Raw genomic sequence first — 27,425 nt, 5'->3', positions numbered from 1 at the left:
AGAAAATATTTTGAACTTTGTGATAGTGAAAACAAAGCATAACAAATTGTGAGATGTGGGAGTTCCCGTCGTGGCACAGTGGTTAACGAATCCGACTAGGAACCATGAGGTTGCGGGTTCGGTCCCTGCCCTTGCTCAGTGGGTTAACAATCCGGCATTGCCGTGAGCTATGGTGTAGGTTGCAGACGAGGCTCGGATCCCGCGTTGCTGTGGCTCTGGTGTAGGCCGGTGGCTACAGCTCCGATTGGACCCCTAGCCTGGGAACCTCCATATGCCGCGGGAGCAGCCCAAAGAAATAGCAAAAAGACAAAAAAATATATATATATACAAATTGTGAGATGCAGATAAAGCAATGATTACAGGGAAATTTATAGCCCCAAATTCATAAATTAGAAATCAAGGCTGAAAGTCAGTGATCACAGTATTCATCTCAAGAAGAGAAAACACAGCAAATTAAACTCAAAGAAAGTAGAAGGAAGAATATAATAAACACAAGCACAAGAACATGTATGTAAATAGAGAAATTCTACAAAGCTAAAGCTGGTTCTTTGCACAGACTAAATCCAGTTGGTGAGACTGATAGGAGTTTCACCTGGCCTGACACAGAGCCATGACTTAAAGCCAGGGCTTAATCAAGCACTCCTCAAGCAGCCTCTACAGCGGGAAGCTCTCAGCAGGTTTCTGAGGATATGACTGTGTTCTAGTTTAAAAATCTGGCAGAAGGCCAGCTAGGGAGTGCCACCGGGACCTGGAGGTGGGGGTGAGGGTGGGAGTATGACTCAGTGCCCAATCATAATACAGTAGATGAGAGGTCACTGGGCTCCCTTTCTGGAAACTTCAACAATCAATAAGGGAAAGAGTCTCCCAAACTGCAAGGAGCTCTTTACAAAAACTGAACATTTTTACTGGCCAACAGTTTTCATTTTTTAGCTCTCTCCTCTCTACAGTATCACATGATTACAGAGTAAATCCTCAAATGGCAATACATGCGCTTGGTTTCATATTAATTACTTCATTTAACGGAAGTAGTCACCCACCAACAACCATTTTCTGTCAACAAGCTCCAGCCCAGGCACCCAGCTGAGGACTGTGATATTCCCTAGCCTCCTTACTGAGCTAGAAAACTCAGGCTGTGTGAGTTGCAGACCACTGGAAAGCTTTAATTTAAGCCAACACTTCTGTGATTTCCATCTTGCAAGGCAATCCAAGTGGCTTTCCAAAAGAGAAAGGGAACTGTCACTTATTGAGCACCTACTGTGTGCCAGACTTTACATTAACCAATCCACTAAATCCTCACAACCCCTCTGGGCTGTGTGCATTTTCCAAAGAAGAAAATCAAAGGACAAAGTGGTTAAATGGCCTCACTACAGTCATAGAGCTTTAACTGGCAGTTTTATTTTTCTTTTATGTCAAAGCTCACTTTCGTGAGAGACGATCAAGTGAAATAATTAAGAAAATGGGTTTGCAGTTAGACAGACCTTGCTTCCAGTTCTGGGTCTACCACTTAAATGGATGTGACTCTGGGCAACTTGACTGACCTTTTTTGAAGAATGATGCCAGAACCTACATCCTGGGACTATTGAGAGAATTAAATGAGATAATCCAGCCAAGTGCTAAATACAGAGCTTGACATGTACAATAAATGGTTACTGTTCTTACTCTTACTATTGCTATTACTATTACTACTACCACTGCTGCTGCTGCTCTTGCTGCTCTTCCTACTGCTATGCCAGTATGCTGCACTATCTCACCTATGCTGCCTCCATTTACTTTTTTTTTAATACAATGATTTTTGTTTTTCCATTATAGCTGGTTTACAGTGTTCTGTCAATTTTCTACTGCACAGCATGGTGACCCCGTCACACATACATGTATACATTCTTCTTTCTCACACTGTCATGCTCCATCATAAGTGACTAGACATAGTTTCATTTACTTCTAATGCTGAACCTAGGGCTGTCCTAGCCTCATCTGATGCCATTCTAAAAAGCCAAATTCACCAGCCATAAAAAGAAATGAGGAAGTGACAGCTGATGGTGAAGCACAGGCTTCAGGAGTTAGGTCCCATGAGTTATGTTCTGACCACTGAGTCACATAGTGACCAACAATCACATGGAACATTGGCCAGCTCTCCTGTGGTTCCTCAGGGGCAAAGACGTAAACAAAAGCTCCTGCTTGGAACATGAAAATTCACTACCTACTTTAAAACCTCCATAGGGGAAAGGATTAGGAACCACAATTAGCAGTTCTTGTTGATGGAATCATTTCGGTTTTCCATCAGGCTTTCCTTATAACGTCTCACCTACTCAGCTGGTCTTCTGGCCTATCTGAGCAGAGCAACCCAGAGAGGATAGAGGAGAGGAATGACACCACTATACAGATTATGAAAATAATCCTGAGAAATCAGAAAGGAGTCTAGTTGGTGTATCCTCAACGTGTTCAGATATGTGTCAAATGAACGTGCGAATGAACTGGCAAGCATTCGTGTGGTCCTTCCTTGCATCCCAAGCCCTGGAATGCAAAATCCAATTTTCTTCCGCAGATTTGGCCTTCTGTTTGGCCCATGGGCTTCGCCTGTGTCAGAAGCAGCTGTCCCTATGCTAGAAAAACTTCCCAACGCTGCTCGTAGTAATAGTGAGCAACGTGCTAAAGTTCCCAGTTTCGGCTGGGTTGAACCTTTTAACATGCATCACAATGACGGTTATTCGTTTTGTGGCTGATTTTCTTGACAGGTCCGTCATACAACATAGAAACTGGCACAGAGAGGACACTTGCTGAAGAACAGCTGAATGAACGAGCGATGAATGAATGAATGAGCTACTTACTAGCTAACAAACCAATGTTTAGAAACGGTCCATGCTGCAGATTTCAGCTGAGTGCTGCTGTACATCTTCTTTTCCTTTCCTCGACTTCACCTCCCAGGGACAACTCTCCCAGGTGGTTTGATTAAAATTAGGAAATGTATAGTTAGGATGAGACTGGCTCATCACCCCTGTCAGCAGCAGGGTGCTTACAGGCTCCCCTGCATTCCCTGGGTGCAGAGTCAGGAAAGTAAGCGGCTTCCAATTTGTCCCCATAGTGACTCATCCTGCTGTAATGTTGCTTTATCCTGTGTGAGTGGAAATCTGACTCCTGAGAGAACCATGGCCGGCAGAGCCACCTCCTAGAAACCAAACACACATCTGGCAGAGGTCACTTGCTTCCATCTCCCACACAGAAGGGCAGATTATCTCTATGCTGATTAACTTATGAGCTGTTGGTATGGCCACATGTCACTGTGAAGCACCACGGGGCCTGTGGGCCTCAAATAGATAATGCCCTCTGTACATTTCTTTTCATTTTGCCCACAGGGTGGAGATGTCCAGAAGGCAGAGAAAAACTTAGATTAAAGTGGTGGTCTAGAAAGGTAAGCGTCCCAAGAAGCAGGCCTAGGGGAGGGAGCAGCTGAGTGCAAGAGCCAAGGTTACAAGGGCAGCTTTAATGCTTTAAGCCTGTGCCAAGGCAGCTGCTCATGTGGAAGTGTGTACACCCCACGTTCGTCACTCATGCCACAGACTCTTAGAACTTATGGGTGCTCATGAACATCCTGTTCCTGACAGAATGTCCAGGAAGCTAACCTGCATTACCTCTAAAAGACTTCAGAATCTCTGGTCTTGGAGTTCCCATCATTGCTCAGCGGTAACGTACCCCACTAGTGTCCATGAGGACAAGGATTGGATCCCTGGCCTCGCTCCGTGGGTTAAGGATCCTGCATTGCCGTGAGCTATGGTGTAGGTCACAGACACGGCTCAGATCCCACATTGCTATGGCTGTGGTGTAGGCCGGCGGCTACAGCTCCCACTCAACCCCTAGCCCAGAAACCTCTGTATGCCGTTGAGTGTGGCCCTAAAAAGACCATAATAATAATAATAATAATAATAATAATAATAATAATTTAATAATTGCTGGTCTTGTACTTCTTCGGACTTGACTACAAATAAAAGCCTGGTTAGGAACAATAGATTGTATTGATGCCCCTACTCAGATCCCTTTTTGGCAGGTGCACCCAGACCCCGGCTGTTGTGAGCTGCTGGCTGCTAAGAGCTCACAGCTGTCCCCTTCTCTGGCAGAATGGCCTCAATTAATGGAAGCAGAGTCCCTAGTCCAAGAGCACTCTACCCCCTGTGGCCTGCAGCCAATGACTGACCACAAAGGGGGTATAAGAGGCCAGCCCCCTTACTTCAAGATGGGGCAACTCTGGTGCCATTTATGCTCCAAGAGCTACCTTAGGATACACTAAAGCCAGACTGCAGCTGGACTACATCCCTGCTCAGCTCCTTCCCTTCAAGGCAACTGAGACACAGACATGTTAAGTAACCTGCTTAATGTCACACAGCAGGTCATGGAGCCAGGATTTGAACCCGCACAGTCTAACCTCAATTACAATTCATACTGATTTTCATAACTCTCTTTAACACCTGCTTATATTCCTTCCCAGAAAGCAAGTTTGGCTTTGACTCATTCCTTCTGTAAGCTTTAATATCTGGGGAATCTGGGATGTTTTGAAACTATAATCCTGAAAAACAAATCTCAATAACCAGAATGCTTTCCTCTAGTTTCAGCCCCTCCAATCCCAGCCAACATTATGCAAAGATCAATTTCATATTTGAGCAGATGCTGAGCAGTCTTCACTGCAGTGGCTACAGAAAGGATCCACTTAAGAGAAAACAGGGAAAATTCCTTCAGAGCACAGCCTTTTTCAAGTAAAATTCTGTCAAAGCACACTTTCAGGTAGTCACAGTGGCAGCAGCTGGAAGTTACTCAAGGTATTGGGGTCAGGAGGGATGATCGAAAAATGACAGGCCAGAGTCTCCTGAACTCTAATCGGAGTGCAAATTGGTTCAACCACTTTGGAGAACTGTCTGACAGCATCTGCCACAGTGGGATGTACACAAACTAGCAATTCCGCTCCTAGGAATCTACCCAACAACAATGGGTGCACAGGTTCACCAAGAGACATGTTTAAAGTAGCACTGGCTGTAATAGTAAAAAACTACAAACTACCCAGATGCCCATCAAAAGTAGAAAGGAAAAATAAACTATGGTACATGCACACAATGGATGACTATATGTCAATGGGAATAACTCAACTGTGACTACATATAACAATGTGGATGAATTTCACAAACATGATGTCGAATGAAAGAAGGCAGACACATGAGTATATCCTCAAGTTTCCATTTACGTGATAATTAAAAACAGAAAAAAAAAATAGATCTATTGTGTTTAAAAGACAAAACAGTAGTTATCTTTGGTGGGGGACCTGACTAGAAGATGGCAGCAACAGGGCCTTCTAGAATGCTTCTCATGTTCTGTTTCATAATCTGGGTGTCGACTTTATGCAAATACATCAAATGGTACACTTACGATCTGTGCATTTCCTATATGAATACTATGTTTTGATAAAGAGCTGAAAAATGATAAAGGACAATTTGGCCAAAAGAGAAAGAAAGCCTCCCCTCATAGTCAGGCTGTCTTTATTTTCCAGAAGGTAAATTATTTCAATGAAGTTCAAAGCAGTTTTCTAACCCAGTGACCACACTAGTAAGTTCCAATTCCTCAAGGAGATAGTGCGTTTCTCTCAGAGATCTCTCCCTAGTCCTCATATTTTGCCTTACGCTGCTTCTTGGAATGTTTCCCATATTCCAAAGAACTAGGTCTAAGGCATTTACTCTAAAACTGGAAGACAATTAAGGGAAGCCTTCATTAACCACCAGAATAAAATGTCTCTGTTTGCCCGATCCATGTTTACCTAGTACATGGGGCAATGATGGAGATGAGTGAGCAGAGCAGGAGAAGGCTGTGTTACACGGAGCCAGTCAGCGCTAAAGCAACAGGAGCCCCTGGCAGGCAAGGGCTGCCTTTGGCGGCTCCTCCAGAACCTGTTGGTTTTGCTGGCGTTCCCCACCAGCCCTTCTTAACACCGTGATGGAGTAACCTCAAAGAAACCAATAACCCTGTCAATTTATTTCTATATACCACAAGGGTCCTTGATGTGGAAAAATCAAGATTTCTAGGCCTCTTCAACATCTGTTTCTGGCAATTGCAATGTGTTGTCTTTTTTCATTGCAAAAAGCAGCTGGTGAATCGTCATGCTGTTCCACTTCTTTTTATAAAGACCGAGTAAAATAAATAATGCCTTCTGAGAAATTATTTGTGACTTCACCAAAGAGGAGCTAAAGAAATAGTCTCCCTTCCTTATATGGAGGGCCTTTCTCCCCTGTTGGTGTGAAGACAGAGGGTCACACTTAAGAAAATGTAAATTTGTACTGAATTACCTCTGCCCTTTGCTTATGGGCCTGGGGGTGAGGGATGTCCATTTATTCACTTGTTTACTTCACACAAATTTATTGAACACCTCAAGCCTTGTGCTAAGAACTGAGGGCATGTCAGTGAACTAGACAAATACCCTATTTCCTGGAGATTAAAATCCCCCATGAAAGATCTACTTGGGACAGAACAAGATGCTGCGAAAGAACCATGCTCCTCCAACAGAACTTGGATGCTCTTCAGCACAGAAGTCTTCATTCAGAAAAATTCAGGAAAACACGTTGGGTTTCTCAGTCTCCCTTCCAACCAATGGTCCCTGCTCACAGCTTTTGCTATTCAAGACACTTCGTAAGCTTTTCTCTCAAAACATACCTGTGGACGTAAATAAAGATGGAGCACGTCTGCAATAGAAGGGCCTGGATGATCTGAACCCTACCAACCTTTTTTACCTCATCCTTTAAGGACCCTTCCTCTTCTACCTCGCTTACTTTTCTGGGGTTAGACTGGCCATCCTTCTGATCCTCAAACATGCCAAGCCCTTGACCACCTTAGGATCTTTCTGCCAGCCGTGCTCCCAATCTAGATTCTTGACCTCAGATCGTCTCAAGATGTAGTTCAACGGTATCTTCTCAGTACTGAAATACCAGCTTAAATGCCACCCTCTGCCCCTGACACCTTTCCTCATATCACCTAAAATAGTTCCTACTCCATCACTCTTCATCACATCATCTTGGTGTTTTCTGGTCTTTAAGCATGTGCATTGCCTGTTTCCCTGGCCCCCATAGGTTGTAAGTGCAATAACATGGAGACCTGATCTGTCTAGATCACTGCTGCGTTCCCAGCACCTAGAACAGTGCCTGGTATGTAGTAGGCACTCCATATATATTTCTTGAACAATTTAAGGAACAAAAGAATGAATGGCAAAATATTAGAAAAATATAAAAGTTCAACAATGGAATCTATTAAATAATTACGGTGCATCTCCACAGATCTTAGTGTTTTTCAAACTACAAATTGTGATCTATTTATGTCATATATTCAGTTACTAAATCACGAGATAGCATACTCTACCTATTCTATACTATTTTCTTTAAATACAGGATCAAAAATATCTGAGTACACCATAAATACCAATGATAAGTATCAGGCAATTATATGTATGAGTGTGTGCACTAATTTGTGTGTGTGTATGTGTTTACTGAGTAGCGATGTAAATGCATTTTTTTACTATAGATCATGATCAAAAAATTTAGATGTCACTGTTGTACAAGATTAATGACAAGGAAACATATTCTTAGTAAATTAAATGGAAAAAAGTGGGTTGCAAAAGAGTAAAGACAGTGTATGCATGTAAGAAAATGTTAAATTGAAACATTATTAGGTTTTTTTTTTAAAAAAAAGCATAGATAGGCATAGAAAATGAATTGAAAAAATATTAACCAAAATGTTGAGAATCTTGAGTAGATTTTTCTGGGCAATTTTATTGTTTTCTTCTTTTCATACTCATTTTTGTTTCAAAATTATCTACACCGAACATGTAATTTTTAAAATGTAAGTTATTTCTTGAAGATACTGCATAATATTCTTCAGAAAAACAGGCTTTTCTTTAATAAAAGTACCTCCATGACAATGCCATAAATTATTGCAAATAAGCTTTTAAGTGCCTATAGAAAGCATAATTATGACTGGGAGTTCTCTATACAAAGTGTTTCATCTCACATTATCTTGTCTAACCTCCATAATGATACAACAAGGGAGGCAAGGCATAGTCATCCTTATTCACAGAAGAGGAAACTGAGGCACAGAGAGGTTAAGTGACTTTTTTCCACGGTCACACTGTAAGTCAGTGTTTAGCCTGGCAAAACACCCAGTCGACCCACTCCCTGTGCTCACTGACACTTCACCTAGTATCATCAGCCCTGATACTTCACTGTGCTATGTGGGGCATAATTACCTACTTTTTAATTACTTCCCCTGTAGTGGAGAAATACAATTTCCTTCTCTTGTTTTTTTGCCCTTATTCTAAGTCCTCTAGGCTGCCCCCTCTAGAGAATGGCTCAGCCACTCCTTCAGCCATATTCCTGTCCCTGGAACCACCAGGGTATTGCTGTTTCTGTGTAATCATCGGGAACACTAGAATGTGGGGGATAAGAGCTATCAGAGTTGAAATCCTAGTTCTGCCACTTACTAGCTCTGCAATCTTGGGCAAGTTGCTTAACTTCTCTGGGCTTTGATTTCCTCTTCTGTAAACTAGGGAAGATGATAATAACTGTTTTGACTTCATAGGATGGTTGTTTGGATTAAATGAGTTAATACATGCAAAGTACCTGGCTACTGTCCAGCATTTTACTCAATATGCGTTACTGCAAAGTATTGCTATTGTTATTATTATATAGCTTTGGAGGATACCGTGGCCAAACGACTCTCATACTTTCACACTGTATCCTCTGATTCTTATTTTCCTCCTCACCCACCATCCAGAGTGGAATTTGCTCTCTCACCCTCCTTGTATTGGCACTGGTTTCAAAACTCTTCTTGGTGTTCTACTCCAAGAAAGCTCCTGATGTAGCCCTCTGGTGTTTGAAGCTGCAGCTTCCAGTGCTGGCCGTTGCCTATGCATATACATATATGAGTCCTGCTGAGGGGGCAGAAGCATCCAAGAAGAAAACTGATAGCTGTTCCTGCTACGGACATGTTCAACTTGCCTCCCAGTATCTGTTGGCCCCTCTTCTAGCAACAACCCAGATATGCTTGGGCATAGATTCCCCCTGGAGCCTAAGTCCAAGTGGTCTAGGCGGGTTCTAGCTCTCACACCAGGGTGCAGGAAGGAGAAAGAGAGAGGGAGTCACTTGCTGAGAGCTCCTGTCAAAGTCTCAAGCTTCCCTCTGACTGGATGAGCAAGACTTGGAACTGAGGAAATAAGGAGAAGCTACAGCCAGTGCCCTACCACCCTGGGAAATCCTAGAATCAAGCTAATAGATGGAGGAGAGCAAGGCCAAGCCTCCAGATGAGAGAAATGGGTCTTGGTGACAGCCCTGGAACTCCGAATCCTGCTTTATCTAAAGCCAGCCTCCGCCCTGAACTTCTCCACCAGGAAAACCAGTACTTTAGTGAATTTTCCCTTAGAATAGCTGGAGTTGGGTTTTTTGATAACTGGAAAAGAGTCCTAGATGATAAATTCTTGCAGCAGATATGTCCTCAGAACCATCAGTGAAAAACAGCTGAGACAGCCTAGAGGAGGACGGAGCAAAACAAACACCTGAGGAAAATTAAACATAAAACGTGGCAAGTGGTCTCAAGGTCTCTCCGGGAAAATCCAACCCGAATGTCCTTTGCATGACTCCGGCGTCCATGTGCCCTCATTTCATTTGAAAACCCACCTCTTATTCAGTTTCTTCAAGACTTTCCACCTGGGCTAGTTGTCCCAAAGAAATACCAGGAGAACGCCACTTTCAGCAAACTCGAGAAGCAAATGTGGTTGTAACGGAATTTAAAGCACGATGGAGTTGTTTATATTAAACACATTAAAGCCAGAGCATGAGGCTCCTAAGAAAGAACAGCTATCTGAAGCAGAGAGTGGTGGACCTGGAGGACAACAGAGGTCAAAGCCTTTTTAGTCCAAGCCTGTGCTCCTCAGAGGGGCTGGGTTGGCTGAGCTCATGAAATCAACCCTATTGCTTACGAGTGGGGACCTGGGATACTTGTATGGTGGACTGTAATGAGAAACCTCACAAGAAAATGAGAGCCCCATCATTGGAAGCATTTAATCAGGGTCTGAATGGCCATCAACAAGGCTTACTGTGGAGAGGATTCCTGCCCTGGGAGTGAGTGTGTGTGTATGTGAGTGTGTGTGTATGTGTGTGTGTGCGCACGCGCCTGTGTGTATGCAGATAATACACAGCCTGGGAAAACGAGAGAGAGTGTAAAGAGGGAGGAATAATTGGATTTTGTTGACAATAGATTGGACCCTCTCCCATCCCCAAACCACACCCTTCCCCCACCCAACACACACCCTTCCCTCACTTACATGCCACATGACTGCGACTGCGACACTTCTCAGAGAGGCGACACTTAGTCCCAGCATCATTTTCATTTCCCCTCACCTCTGCCATGCAGAGAAGTTGCCCTTGCGCAAAGCTGTACACTTCTAGTCTTGAGAATGGCTGGAAGACCAAAATGGCAGCTGTCTGGGAGAAAATGCAAGTCATCAGGGGCAAGAAAAAGAGGCAAGCTGGGACAGGTGGCTCAGCTTGCTGTCTTTTCACCCTTTGCTACGTCCCAAACCACCCTCTTGGCTGCCTTGTTGGCAGGTGTGACCTGGAAAAGGCTGTTTGTGGTGCAAAGTAAAGACTTCCTAGCTCAAATCTTTGGTGCAAGAGTGATCTCCTATCAATGAAAGAGCAGAGAAATGCCAGGCTGGGGGCTGCTTTCAGAGCCCAACACTTGAAATCCCAGAGAATTTAACTGGTGTGATAAGACACATGCATTGCCCAGAGTGTTCAACAGAGAGGCCCCTCTATAGGGGTGAGGGTCCAATGTGGTTATATCTTAACAGTCCCCAAAGCAAGAGAGTGCCCATGTCTGAAATCGGCTTTGAGGGCCAGAAGTTCAACTTAAAGCCATTTTGGTGTCTTCTGAGTGTGGAACAGAGGTGAGCAACGTAGCAGGAGGGGAGGTAGGGAGTGGAGAAGTGGGGGGCTAGGCAGTTCTCAGACAAGAGTGGATGATTTTGTACAGTTTCCATACATTTCTGTAAATGAGAAATGTATCCTCCTCCTCCTAGTGAACACAGGAGGACTCCCTCCTCCCCAGACTGCAGCCCGGGAGGGGTTTTTAATGATGACCTTCAGTGTGACCAGAAATCACAAACTCAGCTTGGATTTTTCTGAGATAGAAGTCAAGGGCAGGTTGGGGGAGGTAGGGAGGGCTGTGAAAAGAAAATAGTTATTCCATTAATTCCCCAAATATATCTTAAAAGCAGTCTCATTAAACCTTGTAACTAAAAGGCATTTAATTAACAAACCCTTCCGCAGAGGTTTGCAGCTTCCACCGTGAACTGTGTGAGAGAAACCTTGACAACAGTGTCCAGGTGGGTTTCTAGGTTCTGGCCAGGGGTGTCAGGCAGTGCGTTAGATCTCAGGAGCTATGCATGGAATTTCACAAAACAGATATTGCTTACATCTCTAACTCCAAACTCAAGCTAGATCAAAGAAAGCCAAGGCCAAACAATTACCCTGAATTTGGGGGCCAACACAGATAATCAAGTTGGGTAATGGTAACAGATAAGTTTCAAAAAAGGTTCCTTTATTCAGTTAATAAAGCCTAAGTGAATATTTTCCTCATCATCACATAGTCGTAGCTATATAGACTTCGTCTTAGTAATAGCTCCTTTTAAAAATTCTTACACGTGAGCTCAAAAGGTTTTAGTGGCTTAAACTTTTTTTCACTAGGCTTTAAATTGATGGGTTTTGATTAAGACAGATTTATTGTAATTGCAGTTGGGATTGTTAGAATGTTTTATTTTGTAACTATAGATACATTCAATACATTGTGCTTAACTAATGGATATTGCATCATTCATCTGTATCCTGTTTCATGCCTATTTTCTCTCCAACACAGGACTCTACGGAACAAAACACATATTCCTAAATTATATCAATAACAGTCCTGGCTTTATGTAAATAGACAGGAGTTCAAGCTCCTTATAACTGGAGCCCTATCTTATACTTTGGTGGGTTCCCAACGCCCATTACATTCCTCCAGCTTAGCTGATGCCTAACAAAAATTTGTCAAATTGGATACAGGGGATTTCATGAGCTCCAAGCCACTTATTAGTCACCAGCATCTGCATGGCTAATTGACAGCCATGACCCAGGACATAAACGGAACAAGGCCACGGAGGGGCTGTGACGCCACCTCTTTTCCACACCAAGATTTCTCCAAGTGTGGCCTGCCAGCCGCCAACATCAGAATCACCAGGGTGTATGCTAAAAATTCAGACTCCTGGGCCTTCACATTGGCCAATACGAATTTCAGGGATGGGGCCCAGGGTGCTGAGCACTAAGTAGGAAGACCTGTGCTCTATACCCTGCATTGGGCAGGTGCTTTTGAGAAAATGCCACTTCTATTACATGCTTGAACCCCCAAAGAGTGAATCTCATTGCATTTCACACGCCATCAGCTCCCGGACCCAGGGCTATTTTCTGAGACACAGTGAGAAGAAAAATAAAGCTGCCAAGTTTACTCTTGCTACCCCACCAGCTGTATGAAGCACCCTTAATTCGTAGAGGAGGGCGTGGGGGAGGGCGGTGCGTCTTAAAGTTGCGTAGACTCGACACCTGCCCTCGCACAGGCCTCAAAGCTTATTAACGCCTTACCTGTAGCCGAGGGGGTGCTGCGCGTCTTCGCGCATGCGTGCGTGCCTCGTGCGTACCTGCCCGCCTGCGTGTGCGTGCGTGCGTGCGCCTGTGCGTGCGCGCAGTCGCGCACACGGGAGATGCCTGGGCAGTCTCGGCTTCTGGTGAGTGTGGCCCTTGGGTCTTTATTTTTATCAATTTGTTCTAATTTTGTGGTTTGTTTTCTAAGGAACTGAACTAAACAAATGTCAGGATGCGCAATACCAAATAAAGATGTTGTATTTATTTAAAAAACGAGAAAGAGAAAAAAAAAAAAAAAACTTGGAGAGGCCAGAGGCAGGCTTAATTAAAGGATGGACAGATAGCTCCTATAAGGGCATCCTAAAGGGAATGCCCTAAATAGAAGGCCTCAGGGTTTAGGAAGAGTCTCCAAGCACACAAAGGAATGCAGCTTTCAGGAGAGAGCATAGCAGATGTGCTGCGCTAACTTCGTGTCTCCAGAAAACAAGCAGAGCCTGCCGAGCTGGAAAACCTCAGATGTCCCCTCACCCCATCGCGAGCAGGCTCACCCTTAACATCTGCAGAACTGAGCCAAGAGTACAAAGGGAGGCCCACATGCCATATGTCTGAATGTTTGAAAGTTATGTATCAAGCTAGCAAATGTTTAAATGAAAAGGCTTCTTTCCTCTTATCTTGACAAACTGTCATAACAACTTGGAAGGCCAGGTGTGAATTTAGAATTCAGGGGTTCGCTGGAGTTCCACACTGGAATTCAGTGGAACAGAGAGAGCTGGCACCCGGCCACCCCCTCCCTTTCCCACCCGCCCGGCCATCCTGCCCTGAGCGGCCGCAGCCACACGGTCGTGGATCATTCAGCCAGCTCGCCAAGCTTTTTCCACAGACCTCCCTCCTGCCGCCCTCCGGATAGCTACAGGCTTCTCAGGCCTTGGGAAATTCATACTAGATGTGCAGTCAGCCCAGACTCATGACTTTGGGGTAGGGAATTTAGGGACTCAGGAACCCAACGAGTGGCCCAGAAGGAGGGCAAATTCTGAGTGGACACATCTCCTTGGCCTTTCAGAATCCTGCTTAGGAGGGCATGTCCAGAGGTGATGGCCTCTAAAACAGTACTCTTTAAACATAAATGTGTACCCGAATCACCTGGGAAGCTGGTAAAATGCAGATTCTGATTCTTTAAGTCTGGAGTGCTCAGGAGTCTCCATTTCTAACAAGCTCCCAGGTGATGCCTCTGGTCCATGGACTACACTTTCCCTAGCAACTGTCCAAAGCCGCTAGGTCATTCCCTAGCTCTGGTCCACGGATGCATAGTGCTTTTCATACCTCTGGGACCAAGAGGTGTTTAATGAACTCTTGCTCAGGTATTTGGGTTGCTTGATGAAAGAGAAGGAAGGGGAGGAGTGAGGAAGAAAGGGAAGGAGACTGGGGATAAAGTGGGGGAAGGGAGGGAGGCAGCTCTTACTCCTAGAACTAGGCATCGTTTGTGTGAAGTAGGCATCAGTTTGCATTCACTGGGACTTGCTTGATACCACCAGCCTTTTATACATTTATTTTTTTCCTCTTTTTCCCTCTGTGTTTGCCCTGATTTTCTGAGTCCTTCAAAGACAGCGAGTGACCAAATATTTTAGCTCTTCTCTTTGCACGAGCTCACTCTCAGCAAAGCTTAGACTGAAGCCCAAGTACCGTGGCTCACGCGCCTGTATCTTCCCCCATCACCACTGTGCCTGCTAAATAGAGACAGTGCTAATTTGGAGAGGTTGTGAGTCTTCTGGAAATTTCTATATCACCGAAGATTCAGAAAGTCAGTTCTCATTCCCTCTGTACTCTTTAGTTATTAAATCATAAACTTTAAGGCGCTTTAAAGGGCCCAAAGGAATTTTAATTTGATGTGGATGACTTTCAAATCTGAATAAAAATTAGATCATATAAGACTATGCAATTGCTATTACTTTTAAATAATAGAACAAGTTTTGAAATAAGCAACAGCCAATGTAAGACTCCTGTGTAATTCAGTGGACCCCCTTATCTTCTGGACTGATAAAGGAGGTGGTGGGGGAAGTAATTCCAATTCATTCGTATGTGAGTTTTCGTAAGATGGACACTCGTACACCTATGTTAAGCTAAGTGTTGACATTAATGACATTCTTTAAGGAAAGGATGGCTGCAGTCGCATAGTCCAGGCAGCTCCCAGGAGGTATTAGCCTATGGCTTTTAGCACTGAACTCCAAACCATGAGGTGAGTTGTCCATGAAGCTCCTTGGAAGGCAACCCCCCTTGTTAAAACAAATGCTTTGCCAGATAGATCAGAATGTATTACCCTAGACCTGCTCTGAGACTAAACTTGGGGTGATCAACCACAGAGGAGAGTTTAGGGTGAGGAAGAGCTGTCCCCTATGCAAACATCTTTGCCCCACTACCTGTCACAGTGGTGTCAAACACACACACCATTGCTGCCACACACCCTGGAGCAAGGCACCCCTCGCTGAAACCTCCCCCTCCCCAGAGCACCAGGCAGAGGGAGCCATTGGATCCAGAGAGTGAGTGAGCGCAATCTACATGGAGCTCAGTCACGTGGGGCGTGGCACCCACGGGCTTGGCCTCACAGGCTGGAAGAAGAGTGGCTCTGAGATGTGAACGGGCATCAGAATCACCTGTCAGGTTTGTGAAAACACAGATGAAAAACACCCCCAGGCTTTCTGATTCAGCAGGTCTTGATTGAGGCTTGAGAATCTGCATCTCTCACAGGTTCCCAGGTGGTCCTTCTGGGGCTGCTCCGGGAACTACACGTTGAGCAGCATGAGACCATTGAAAGCATTAGACTGCAAGTGGTAGCATCTCCTTCTGCACTTGGTTTTGACTGGCAAAATTTAACAGCTACAGACTAGCCCTCTGCTTCTTACTAGGATCCTGACAGGTGCTCCAAATTCCATCATTGCCGATCTGCTCCTTTGGACTTGAGGTTACTGTTAACATAGAAAAACACCTGGGAGAGGTCCGGCCTTGCCAACCACCACTTTGGTGCAGGGCTTCTCAAATGTGAGCCACTGAAAAGCACCTGAGAAGCATCAGAAACTGCAGATTCCTGGGCCTCCCCTCAATGATTCTGTTTTCATGAGAGTAAAGCCAAGTTAATAGTTTTCACAGTTCCCCCAGGTGTCTGTCATTGCCTGAACTTGGAAATCCATTACAGAATTTACACAAGGTGATGCAGTGGTCAGATCCTGGGAGTGGGGATCTGGGTGCTGCAGTCTACTTGCAGTGAGGCTGAAAATCATCAGCGATGATGCTGACTGCTTCCCGGTTTAATTCAGGCCTAACCTTTAGTCCATACCTATGTCAGTTCGAAAACCCTCTCCTCAACTTGGACACCTGCATTGACTGCACACTGAGTATAATTGGTTCCGGGGTGTTGACTTGTTGCACCATCTTGAGAAGTGCGGTTGCTGCGAGGGGTTAAGCACATCTGGACATATGTTTCAGAAACTAGAAGTTATCAGAAAGAAGGTCTTGCTCTTTCTGTCACTCAAGTAACCAGCACCTCTAGGCTAAGCACTAGCTTAGCTACAGAGATAATAACAGCATGGACCCTTCCTTCCATGACCTCACAGCATCCTTGGTTCAGAACGAGGTGGGAAGAGATTGAAGAACCAAAACAATATAGAAAACAGTAAACAGTACTTGTTGTTAGAGCAGAAAAAACACCTTGTTGCTGTCATCACTCATCTCCTAGTTACTCATTTTTCCTCGAATTATTTAATGGACCTGGCTCCCACCTCTCTCTGCCACTGCACCTTTCATAATTCTTGGCGATTTCAATCTTCAATGTAGATTATTCTTCCCACTCTCTAGCTTCCCAGATATTTGACACTTTTTCCTCCAAAGAGTACGTCCCTGTCCTATCTCAGTCATTCATTCCTATGGTCAGTTATTCCTAGACCTGGTCAATACCAAAGACTGTGTCTTCAACACAAGCTCAGTTTTATGTGTGTTCCACCCTCCAACTCTGACCTCCCACTTTTCCACATCACCCTCTCTAAGCCCCCAACTCTAACAATTCTTTTTTTTTTTTTTTTTTTTTTTTTTTTGTCTTTTTAGGACCACACCTGCGGCATATGGAGCTTCCCAGGTTAGGGGTCGAATGGGTTCTGTAGCCACCGGCCTACACCACAGCCACAGCAACACAGGATCCGAGGTGCGTATGCAACCTACACCACAGCTCATGGCAACGCTGGATCCTTAACCCACTGAGCAAGGCCAGGGATCGAACCTGCATCCTCATGGATGTTAATCAGATTCCTTTCCACTGAGCTATGACAGGAACTCCCTAACAATTCTTATTTATATCTTGCTGGGAGTTCTTATTTATCAGCTTCCCACTCCCCTTGGTACCCTTCCTGGCCTCACTTCCTTCCTCATCTGGCTTTGATCCCATCATAATACCCACTCCCTTTCCCACTGCTTCAACCACCTCCAGACCTCGCTGATCTCTCGATGTCTCCTTCCTTCACACCCCAGTGCTATTTAAATCCACCTCTTAACTTCCTTGGCATCTACATACAAGGAACTGAGGCAGCTCCATGGTTACTGGTCTCACTTTAAATTCATGACCACTTGGAGTTCCCAACGTGGCTCAGCAGAAGCGAATCTGACTAGCATCCATGCGGACGCAGGTTTGCTCTCTGGCCTCGCTTAGTGGGTTAAGAATCCGGAATTGCTATGAGCTGCAGTGTATTTCACAGTCGAGGCTTGGATCCCGTGTGGCTGTGGTATAGGCCAGCAGCTACAGCTCCGATTGGACCCCTAGCCTGGGAACCTCCATATGCCGCAAGTGCGTCCCTAAAAAGCCAAAAAAAAAAAATCATGACCACAAATTTCAGGTAGTTCTGTAATGCTGCCTAGTGTCTGCCATTTCCCTAGTCATTCTGTTCCTTCTGTCTCTAAAACAACTATTGCACTCTGTCTCATCTCTCCTCAAATCTCCAGCACTCCACCTTTCATCTTCACTCTCAGGTGATAATCTTGCTTCTTTTGCTGAGAAAACAAAAGTCATCAGAAGAGAACTTCAATAACCCTCCTCATCAAATTTCCCAGCCTCTCTGCATCTGTGATCATCTTTCCTGTCACAGTAGATAAACAGTCCATGCCCCTGTCTAAAGCCAAAACAGTCTATGTGTGAACTGGATCCTTCTATCCTCCCCAACCCGCTGAAACTGTTCTTTTCAAGGTCACAAGTGACCCCCCCCCCCCCGCAACACACAATTAAGTCCAAGACTAATTCTCAGACCTCACCCTGACTTGACCCATCAGCCCCATGTCTCCTTACGGAAGCATTTCCCTCTCTAGGCCTTGCAGATGCCGTAACCCCTTGGATCTCTTCCTACCATTCTTTTTATTTATTTATTTCCACTGTACAGCATGGGGACCCGGTTACACATACATGTATACATACTTTTTCCTCCCATTGTTGTGCTGCATTGTAAGTATCTAGACATGGTTCTCAGTGCTACACAGCAGGATCTCATTGTAAATCCATTCCAAGAGCAAGTTTGCATCCGTTCATCCCAAGCTCCTGATCCCTCCCCGCAAGGCATCCACAAGTGTATTCTCCAAGTCTATGATTTTCTTTTCTGTGGAAACGTTCATTTGTGCTATATGTTAGATTCCAGTTATAAGTGATCCCATATGGTATTTGTCTTTCTCTTTCTGACTTATTTCACTCAGTATGAGAGTCTCTGGTTCCATCCATGTTGCTGCAAATGGCACTGTTTCATTCTTTTTTATGGCTGAGTCATAGCCCATTGTGTATATATACCACATCTTCCTAATCTAGTCGTCTGTTGGTGGAAATGTGGGTTGTTTCCATGTCTTGGCTATTGTGAATAGAGCTGCAGTGAACGTGCGGGTGCATGTGTCTTTTTTAAGGAAAGTTTTGTCCGGATATATGCCCAAAAGTGGGATTGCTGGCTGGATCATAGGGTAGTTCTATGTATAGATTTCTAAGGTGCCTCCATACTGTTCTCCATAGTGGTTGTACCAGCTTACCTTCCCACCAACAGTGCAGGAGGGTTCCCTTTTCTCCATACCCCCTCCAGCACTTGTTCTTTGTGGACTTATGAATGATGGCCATTCTGACTGGTGTGAGGTGGTATCTCCTGGTAGTTTTGATTTGCATTTCTCTAATAATCAGGGATGTTGAGCATTGTTTCATGTGCTTGTTGGCCATCTGTATATCTTCCTTGGAGAAATGTCTATTCAGGTCCTTTGTCCATTTTTCCATTGGGTTGTTGGCTTTTTTGCTGTCGAGTGTATAAGTTGCTTGTATATTCTAGAGATTAAGCCCTCGTCCGTTGCATCACTTGAAACTTGATATTCTTTTCTCAGTCCCTTCTGCTAGTTACTCCTTATCTTCCTGACCTCTAAACGTTGGAGTGAACTAGCATGTCATGCTTGGCTCTCTTCTCTGTTCACACTCACTCCCTACATGCTCTCATCTTGAATCTCAAGACCTTAAGTACCATCTACTTGCTGAGAACTTCGAGATTTAAATCTCTAGCCTTCATGGCTTCCTGGATTCACCAGCTTGTTTTTCCCGTTTCTTCCTCAACATCTTTTCTCTTGTCAAACGAGGCTCCTCAATTGTAATATGCCTTAAGCCAGAGTCTCTGTTGCCCTCCCCCAAACCTGCTCCTCCTGGGTTCTTCCACAGGGCAGAAAATAACACCATTCTTTAAATAGCTTAAGACAAAAATCTTGGTATCAACCCTGAATCTTCCCCTTTTTCTTACATCCTATGTTCAGTCCATCTTCAAATGCTTTCAGTTATACCTGCCAAATAGACCCACTTCTCAACAGAAATTACTCCCTACCACCAGGGTTTCGTCTACTGTCATCTGTTATTTACACAATTGAAAAGGCTCCTGACTATTTTCCCTGCTTCTGTCATTGACCCCTATAATCTCATCTCAGCACAATAGCCAGAGTTGTCTCTTTAAATGTAATAAGTCACGTCCTTTTATTCCTCTGCTCAAAATCCCCCAATGGCCTCTTACCTCGTTCAGAATGAAATCCATAGCCCTTTTTGTGGCCTATGAGATCCTACATGATCTTGCCCTTCGACCTCTAGGCCTTCATCTTTTGCTCACTGAACTCTTGCTACAGTGAACTTGCCATTTCTAGAATGTTCCATATTTAGACTTCCTGTTTTCTCACCCCAGATTCTCTTAGCCTAAATAGTCACACAGCCCATTCTTTTGCTGAGTTCAGGTTTCTACTCAGAGGTCCCCACAGAAATCTTTCCTAACCTTATCTGTAGTAGCACTCCCATCGCTCCATCCCTCTCCTGGCTTCATTTTGCTTCATAGCATCTGACTTATGTCATAGCCGAAGTAGAGCCTGAGACAAGGAGAAAGTCCTACGAAGCAGGAGTGAGGAGATGGGGCGGGTGAGACCAGAAGGAGGAAAAGGCAATGTACGGGTGCTTCATCAACGTGCTCTGGGCCATGGTGCTCTTGGGTCACTTGGGCTCCATTCTGGTGGCACTCTCTGAAACACATACAGAATGCATCCGAGAAATTTCAACCTGAAGCGTTTAGCTTACCCCTGAGAGTTAACTTAGCCACACAGCCAGGTGACCTGTCTACAGGCCAAACAGTCCCAAGGTGTTAGAGAAGCTCCAGAACAGAGAGTGAAAAAACATGGTCTACACACTTAAGGAGAGATGCTGTGACACTAAAGGAGTCTGAGTTTGCAAGAAACTGTCCCCCTGGAGCAGCAGATGGCATAGGAGGCGGGGGTGATGGGAAATGCTGTGAGGCACCACCTAGGTGTGTGCCATTTTCTACATTAATTCTGGTCCCCTAATAGACTAGAATAGAAGCTGGTATTGTTTCTTTCTTTTTTTTTTTTTGCTTTTTAGGACTGCACCTGCAGCATATGGAGGTTCCCAGGCTACGGGTTGAATTGGAGCTGCAGGTGCTGGCCACAGCCACAGCCACACCAGATCGAAGCCGTATCTGCAACCTACACCACAGCCCACAGCAATGCCAGATCCTTAACCCACTGAGCAAAGTCAAGGATCGAACCGACCTCATGGTTCCTAGTCGGATTCATTTCTGCTGCACCTTAACAGGAACTCCTGGTGGTGTTTCTTAAAGTCAGGTTTGTTAAGTTACAAGTTACACACAGTAATAATGCAGCCTTTTCAAGTGTAGAAGTCAATGTTTGATAAATACATTTCGTCTTATAGCCACCACCACAGTCAAGATGGAAAACATTGCCAATACCCCCAGAGTTACTCTGTGGGGCACAGTCCATTTAGCAGTCAATTGTCTATCTTCACTGGCAGTCTTGGTTCTGTTTTCTGTCCCTATAAGATTGCCTTTTCCAGAAGGTGTGACTGGGTCACCTTGCTATACAGTAGAAAATTGACAGAACACTGTAAACCAGCTATAATGGGAAAAAAAATCATTAAAAATAAAGTATTTTTAAATTAAAAAAAAAACCCAGATTTTTCTTTAACCCATCCCTCCACCACTTGATTTCCTTCAGGCTGTAGGCTTGTGGACCCATGCTGACTTCCGTGGCCACAATGATAAACAGACACAGGAATGACACTGTTAAACTCATATCCTCCTCCCTCCTCTTGGCCAGTACGACTTGTCACTGACAAATAGAATTCCATGAGCAGCCAGGCTATTCTAGGAGTTTCTCAACTTTTAAGTGATGTGCCCCATCCTTGGGTGCTTTGTTCATGACACATTTTCTTGCAAATATTATTGAGTTTCCTCTGGCCGAGCCAGTAGTACTAATAGACTTGTATCACATGTAATAGCAAGAGTTTCACTAACCCCTACCCTTACCTGTAGTTGTTCTAGGAGGCCCCCGAGGTGTCTCTCGTGTGCTCCTGAACGTGTTTGCTCAGATAGCCTGTGCCTATCTCCCACCCTTCGCTGGGAGCCCTATTTTCCTCCAACCGTCCACGGAGCACCCCATGAAAGCCTGGGCCCCCTGACATGCTGGTAGAACCCAGCTTTCTGGAGCCTGGAGCAATGGATGGAGACTACCTCTCAGACTTTTGAGGTACCCTCTATTAGAGGGATCCCATAGCTATGTGGCTTGTGTGCCACTAGGTTCCCAAGTTGAGTGTCACAGCTGTTTTTACTTACAGCCCTTGTGTGACTATGTCATTCAAGAAGCACTTACTGAGGACCTATGATGCACCAGGCCCCATTCTAGGGCCTGGGACAGAGACATTAATAAGACAGAATCCCAGTGACAGACACTTCCTATCTATTCAGCCTCTTTTTTGATCCCAGTCTTGGCTACAGCCAACAGTTTTACACATACATCAACCCATTTTAACTGGGTACAGGTTAGAATTTGCCAGAGGAGCCTGTGTGAGATCGGAAAGGGAGTAGAAGAGGCGGCTATTCTTAGGAAATTCTGGAAGCCATATATGACAACTTCCCAGGAACTTTCAAGAACCAACTATTTCAGTGCTTTGTTCGAAGCTGAGAGCTTCAGTCTTCTTGACCTTCACTCTTCTACATCCTCCCATATTTGGGCAAGCTGTGATTCCTCTATTGAACCTCTTTATTTCTGTAATACTAAAGGGAATTCTGTCTTTGAACACAAAGTACATGCACCAAACCCTTGTCTTGGGCTCTGCTTCTGAAAGGGAAGCCAAACGAAGGCAGACCTTGTCCTCAAGAAGGAAGGGACAAACAATAAGTGAGCAACCAAACACGATCATGCCGGCCTGTGATAAGGGCTGGGAATAAAACAAAAAGGGTGATGTGTGAGAAGAGGACAGTTACTCACAGGGCTCAGAAAAGGACATTTTGGGAATTCCCACCGTGGTGTAGTGGGTTACGAATCCAGTGTTGCCGCAGCTGCAGCTTGGATTCAATCCGTAGCCTGGGAACTTCCATATGCCATGAGTGTGGCCAAAAAAAGAAACGAAAAGGACAATTTAAGGAGGCAATATTTAAACAGACCTGGAGGGTGAGAAGATGTCCTGTAGGGAAGAGTATTCAGGACAGAAGGAACAGCAGGTAGAAAGGCAGAGGGTGAAAATGGGCCTGGCTAAGGATGAGCAAGAAGGCCCTGTGGTTGAAACAAGGCAGAGGGGAGAGAGCAGTACAAGATGAGATGGGAGAAGCAAGCAGAAGCTGCTGAGGGAGGATCCGGTTTGCTCTCAGAAGGGGAGTTTTATTTATGCTACGTGGAGTGGAAAGCCGTAGGAGGTTCTTAAGCAAAGGAGAGGCACGATACGATTTATGACGTGAAAGTCTGGCTGCTGTATGACAAATGGAATATGGGGGAGGGGAGGCAGGAATGATCACTCTTCTCGCAGCAGGACCCAGACGTAAATTCAGAGGCACACAGAGGTCAGCTTAGAGTGCCCTTGACCACGAGGCTCGTAGTCATAACCACACCTCCTTGTCAAGTCCAGAATTCTCTTATTGGGTGAGTCTCCTTAGGCCTGGCTGCTTCCTCCCTGGCTCATCCTTCTCTTAGGGGTTGTGCCCCCTTAAGAGGCTCCTTAGTTGCTCAGACACAAAGACTTCTGATGGGCTTGTCCCTGCAGCCCTCCGGACACTCCCAGGCCATCTGAGTGTTGGCTCAGGTGCCACTGGCACCCCACCAGCTTTTCAGGAGGATTCAAGTCAGAGACATCCATGTGCATTAAAATTGGTCTGGCCTACTTAAAAGGAACAAATGAGAAAAGCAGACACCTACGTTCAACGGAGCTATAGCTTCTCAGACACTCCAGCCATTTTGGCAAAAGGAGATGTGTGAAAATGATCTTGAGATTGTTAATGGTACAGAATCACAGAAAATATGATGGGATGGAAACATCTCGAGTGATAGTCTCAAAATGGAGTTTTCTATTCTGGGTTGAGAAACAATGAGGAGGGGCTGGCTTTCAGGAGACAGCCCCTATTTCCATAATTATGGGCAATTGCACAAGTTACTTAGAAAACACACGAGTCATAAGGCTGGACTGTTTTTAGACCAAGCCATAATTTAGATGTGGGAAGTGGTTCCACATCTTTGTACCACCACTACAACATACGCTGTGTTTCAATCTATCAGGAGCTCAAATTTGATCAGCTTTTTTTTTTTCCTTTTTTTAAGAAATGTGCAGCAAATTGCTTTTCCTAATTAAGGTAGATGAAGACATAAGCACGCATACTACTTACCACTCTGGGATAAAATTGACTTTCAAATGATATTTAATGGACCAGCCTGATGGTAATGTTCTGCAGTTCCAGGCAGGAGGCCTGAATTTGATTCTCTTACCACAGGAAGAGAGAGTGAGTGTGTGTGTGTGTTTATGTATGTATATGTGTATGGCAACCTGGACTAAGACAGGAGGAGGTTGCTTTTCTTATTGACCCTTTCAGATGCCTTGGATACTGCAGACAAACGACTCAGATCACAACCAAACCCTGTGCTCACCTACATTTCAGTGACAGCACATCCTCTGCCCTTCCAACAACACCTTTTTCATTTAAAATCTGACCCAGTACTGTGTTTTAATTTACCTTTGTTTTGGCAATTCCTGTGTCCTTGCTCAAAACCTGTAGATCCTTCTGATCAAGGATCTGGGCTTAATTAGAAAAAAAAAAATCTATAATAAATTAAAATTTTAAATATAATGATTATTTCTGAACAAGCCATCAGAAAGTAATTGCTTACCATCTGTCTTCTGTTGACCAGCACTAAATGGTAAATAGCAATAACCCAGGCTGGAGAGTCATGCTGTGGTTATGCCTCCCCAGCTGAGAGCCCACTCTCGCCCTGAGCTCAGCTGGCATTATGAAAGCCATCCTCCAAGAACTGAAGGGAGTGAATAAGAAGAGGGGGAAAGGTCAATTAGAATAATGATATGCTAAGGCTGTCACCAAAATTTTCCTGGATTCTGTTATAATTGTACTCATTCAACTTGCCCACATTTCTGTGTTTAAATTATTTTTACACCAGTTAAATTGCATTGTGTTTCTATTGAGTCCACTTCTTCTGTTTGCTTTTTAAAATTTTATTTATTTTTTTTAGGGCCTCACTTGTGGCATATGGAGGTTCCCAGGCTAGGGGTCAAATCGGAGCTGTAGCCTCTGGCCTATGCCACAGCAATGCGGGATCCAGGCCTCGCCCGCCACCTACACCACAGCTCACGACAATGCCAGATCCTTAACCCACCGAGCGAGGCCAGGGATCGAACCCGCAACCTCATGGTTCCTAGTCAGACTTGTTTCCGTAGGGCCATGATCGGAAGTCCTGCTTTTTAAAATTTCTTTTTAAAAAAATTTGTTTGCGGAGTTCCCGTCTTGGCTCAGTGAAAATGAATCTGACTAGCATCCACGAGGACACAGATTCAACCCCTGTCGTGGCTCAGTAGGTTAAGGATCCAGCATTGCCGTGAGCTGTGGTGTAGATGTCAGATGTGGCTTGGATCTGGCATTGCTGTGGCTGTGGTGTAGGCTGGCAGCCACAGCTACGATTAGACTCCTAGCCTGGGAACCTCCATGTGCCGTGGGTGTGGCCATAAAAAGTGAAAAAAATAAAAATAAATAAATAAAAATTTGCTTCAAGAAAAGCCATATGAAATGTTGGAGACAATGGAACCATTAAGGCAGAATGTAGCAACCCTTGTCAATGACTGTCTTTGTGGGTCTGGGAATGGAGAAAGCAGTGGGGCCCCAGTAGGCAATAATATAAATTTTCTATTGAGAAAAGGATACTTAGGTGAACAGAAACAATCATCCGTAAAGGCCCTCTCCCTGGGGCAGCACCAGAGGAGACCTCAAGAGATTTCAATGCATAACCATAGCAAGGAATGTGATTTGTGGATTCACACATTATAAAAGCTACTTCTGTTGATTTTCTGTAAATGTCATGTGAAATAAATTGCTCTATAGCTTGAAGATTGTTTTGCAAGTAAAAAATGTTTAGGATGGCATTTTCCTTTAGAGGAATGAATTTATACTGAACTAAAAGCCTTGAACAGCTTTTTTTTTTTTTTACTTATTATTTTTGTTCATGAAGCAAGTGCAGTTTTGCAGACCACTGTAATACATATTGTCTATGTTTTGCTGTCCATGTTGGAACATGATGGAAGTGACAGCGTTTATGGCCCATGAGCACAGGAGTTGCTTCCGTGTTAGAATGCAGCTACCACTTCTTCCTCCATTTTAGTATATATGATCATTTTTCTTTGGTTTCTAGCTATAGCTACTGTCCCCAAAGCCTATTTCTTATTGCCACAATAATGTGTGGTCATTTTCTATAAATCCGTAATTTGGCATGCATCTGTTTGGCTTCACATGATAAATACTCATGTAGCCACAAGCAGTGAATTTAGGGTCATGATCCTTTATGGCTCCACTTGCCATGCTTAGCAGTGGATAAGGCCAATGATACTTTTCTCAGCTCTAGTTACTCAAAAAAAAAATAGACTTTGAGAAAGGACTTAGGTTCAGGCTGTTTATTTGGGAGGTAATCCTGGGAAACACAATTGGGAGAGTGGAGAAAGTGAGATAAGAAGGGGAGAGAAGAGAGGAAAAGGGTGCTTTGATGAAAAGGGGCTTCCACTGTGCACAGTTGGAGCTTGATCCTGCTGGGACACTGAGGAATCTTGTAGAACAGACCTCAGAATTGCCCCACCTAAGGACAGAGAAGCTGGGGTACTTATACCCTCAAGTCTTACTGCTGCTGCTGCTGCTTTTTTTTTTTTTTTTTTTTTTTTTTTTGATGGCTGCACCTGCAGCATATGGATGTTCCCAGGCCAGCGATTGAATCCGAGCCACAGCTGTGGCAATGCCGGATCCTTTAACCCACTGCACCCAGCCATGGATGGAATCCTCGCCTCTGAAGTCAGGTTCCTAACTCACTGTACCACAGTGGGAACTCCAAGTCTTGCTTCTTATGGATTGAGAGTGGCTCCTGGGCCCTTATATCTCCCAGCACTTCTGGGCTGCCCTGCCAAGAAGTGAATAAGTTCCTGAGGTGTGCCCAAGGAAGCTCTTGGGCAGAGAAATCAAGGAAGCCCAGCACGCAAGATGAGAACCCGCTAACTTGCACAGGACCTGAGGCAGCTGCAAGCACACTCGGAGGTTGGCCAAGGGAATATGGGGCAGGATGTCAATTAGCATCTACTACAGTCACCACCATTTTGGGGCCACTGACTATGTTCCAGACACTATTCTCTTTACGTATATTAACTACTTTATTAGATTGTTTTAGTACCTTGGACATAGTTACTTACATAATCCACTAGCTTCCTGGAAGACAATTCAGCATTGCCGCCTTCATCAGGTAACAGAGAAAGCAAGTACTCATGTCACTCAAAAAAGTGGTCAAGGAGTTCCCATCATGGTGCAGTGGTTAACGAATCCGACTAGGAACCATGAGGTTGCAGGTTCCATCCCTGGCCCCACTCAGTGGGTTAAGGATCGGGTGTTGCCGTGAGCTGTGGTGTAGGTCACAGACGTGGCTCGGATCTGGTGTTGCTGTGGTGTAGGCCAGCAGCTGCAGCTCAGATTCGACCCCTAGCCTGGGAACCTCCACATGCTGTGGGTGCAGCCCTAGAAAAGACCAAAAAAAAAAACAAAAAAAACAAAAAAGTAGTCAAGACAGCCCAAGCCACTTTCCCAAAGCCTAAATTAAGTCCTTTCTTCTTCTGGATAGTGAGAGAATTTGCTAAACACAGTCTTACACTTTCTGCTGGTTCCCTAAGCT

General features: G+C 44.6%; 2 long non-coding RNA genes across 9 annotated transcripts in view; one reads left to right on the top strand and one right to left on the bottom strand.

The window, feature by feature from the left end:
• LOC106506943 (uncharacterized) overlaps positions 1-24,411 on the bottom strand; it is a 525,822-nt gene extending 501,411 nt beyond the window's left edge. Inside the window, exons 1-2 of one of the 7 annotated variants that reach the window (XR_014835278.1) lie at positions 24,387-24,411; positions 10,337-10,496 (exon numbers count right to left, since the gene is read on the bottom strand). This is a non-coding gene — a long non-coding RNA (uncharacterized LOC106506943). Of the gene's footprint in view, positions 1-10,336; positions 10,595-12,686; positions 12,737-24,386 lie in introns of those variants that run through there. The other 6 variants (XR_014835283.1, XR_014835279.1, XR_014835281.1 and 3 more) reach the window with 6 other exon arrangements.
• The window catches only part of LOC106506941 (uncharacterized), a 58,007-nt gene continuing 43,368 nt past the window's right edge, over positions 12,787-27,425 (top strand). For both annotated transcript variants that reach the window (XR_002340636.2, XR_014835284.1), the window contains exon 1: positions 12,787-12,829. This is a non-coding gene — a long non-coding RNA (uncharacterized LOC106506941). The remainder of the gene's footprint in view (positions 12,830-27,425) is intronic.

The sequence above is a fragment of the Sus scrofa genome, chromosome X, assembly GCF_054392235.1.
Source record: "Sus scrofa isolate SSC_HxYL_T2T_F1_AM1 chromosome X, Sscrofa_HxYL_maternal_Yorkshire_Landrace_v2.0, whole genome shotgun sequence".
Classification (NCBI taxonomy): domain Eukaryota; kingdom Metazoa; phylum Chordata; class Mammalia; order Artiodactyla; family Suidae; genus Sus; species Sus scrofa.
This window is presented reverse-complemented; position numbering and strand designations above follow the sequence as displayed.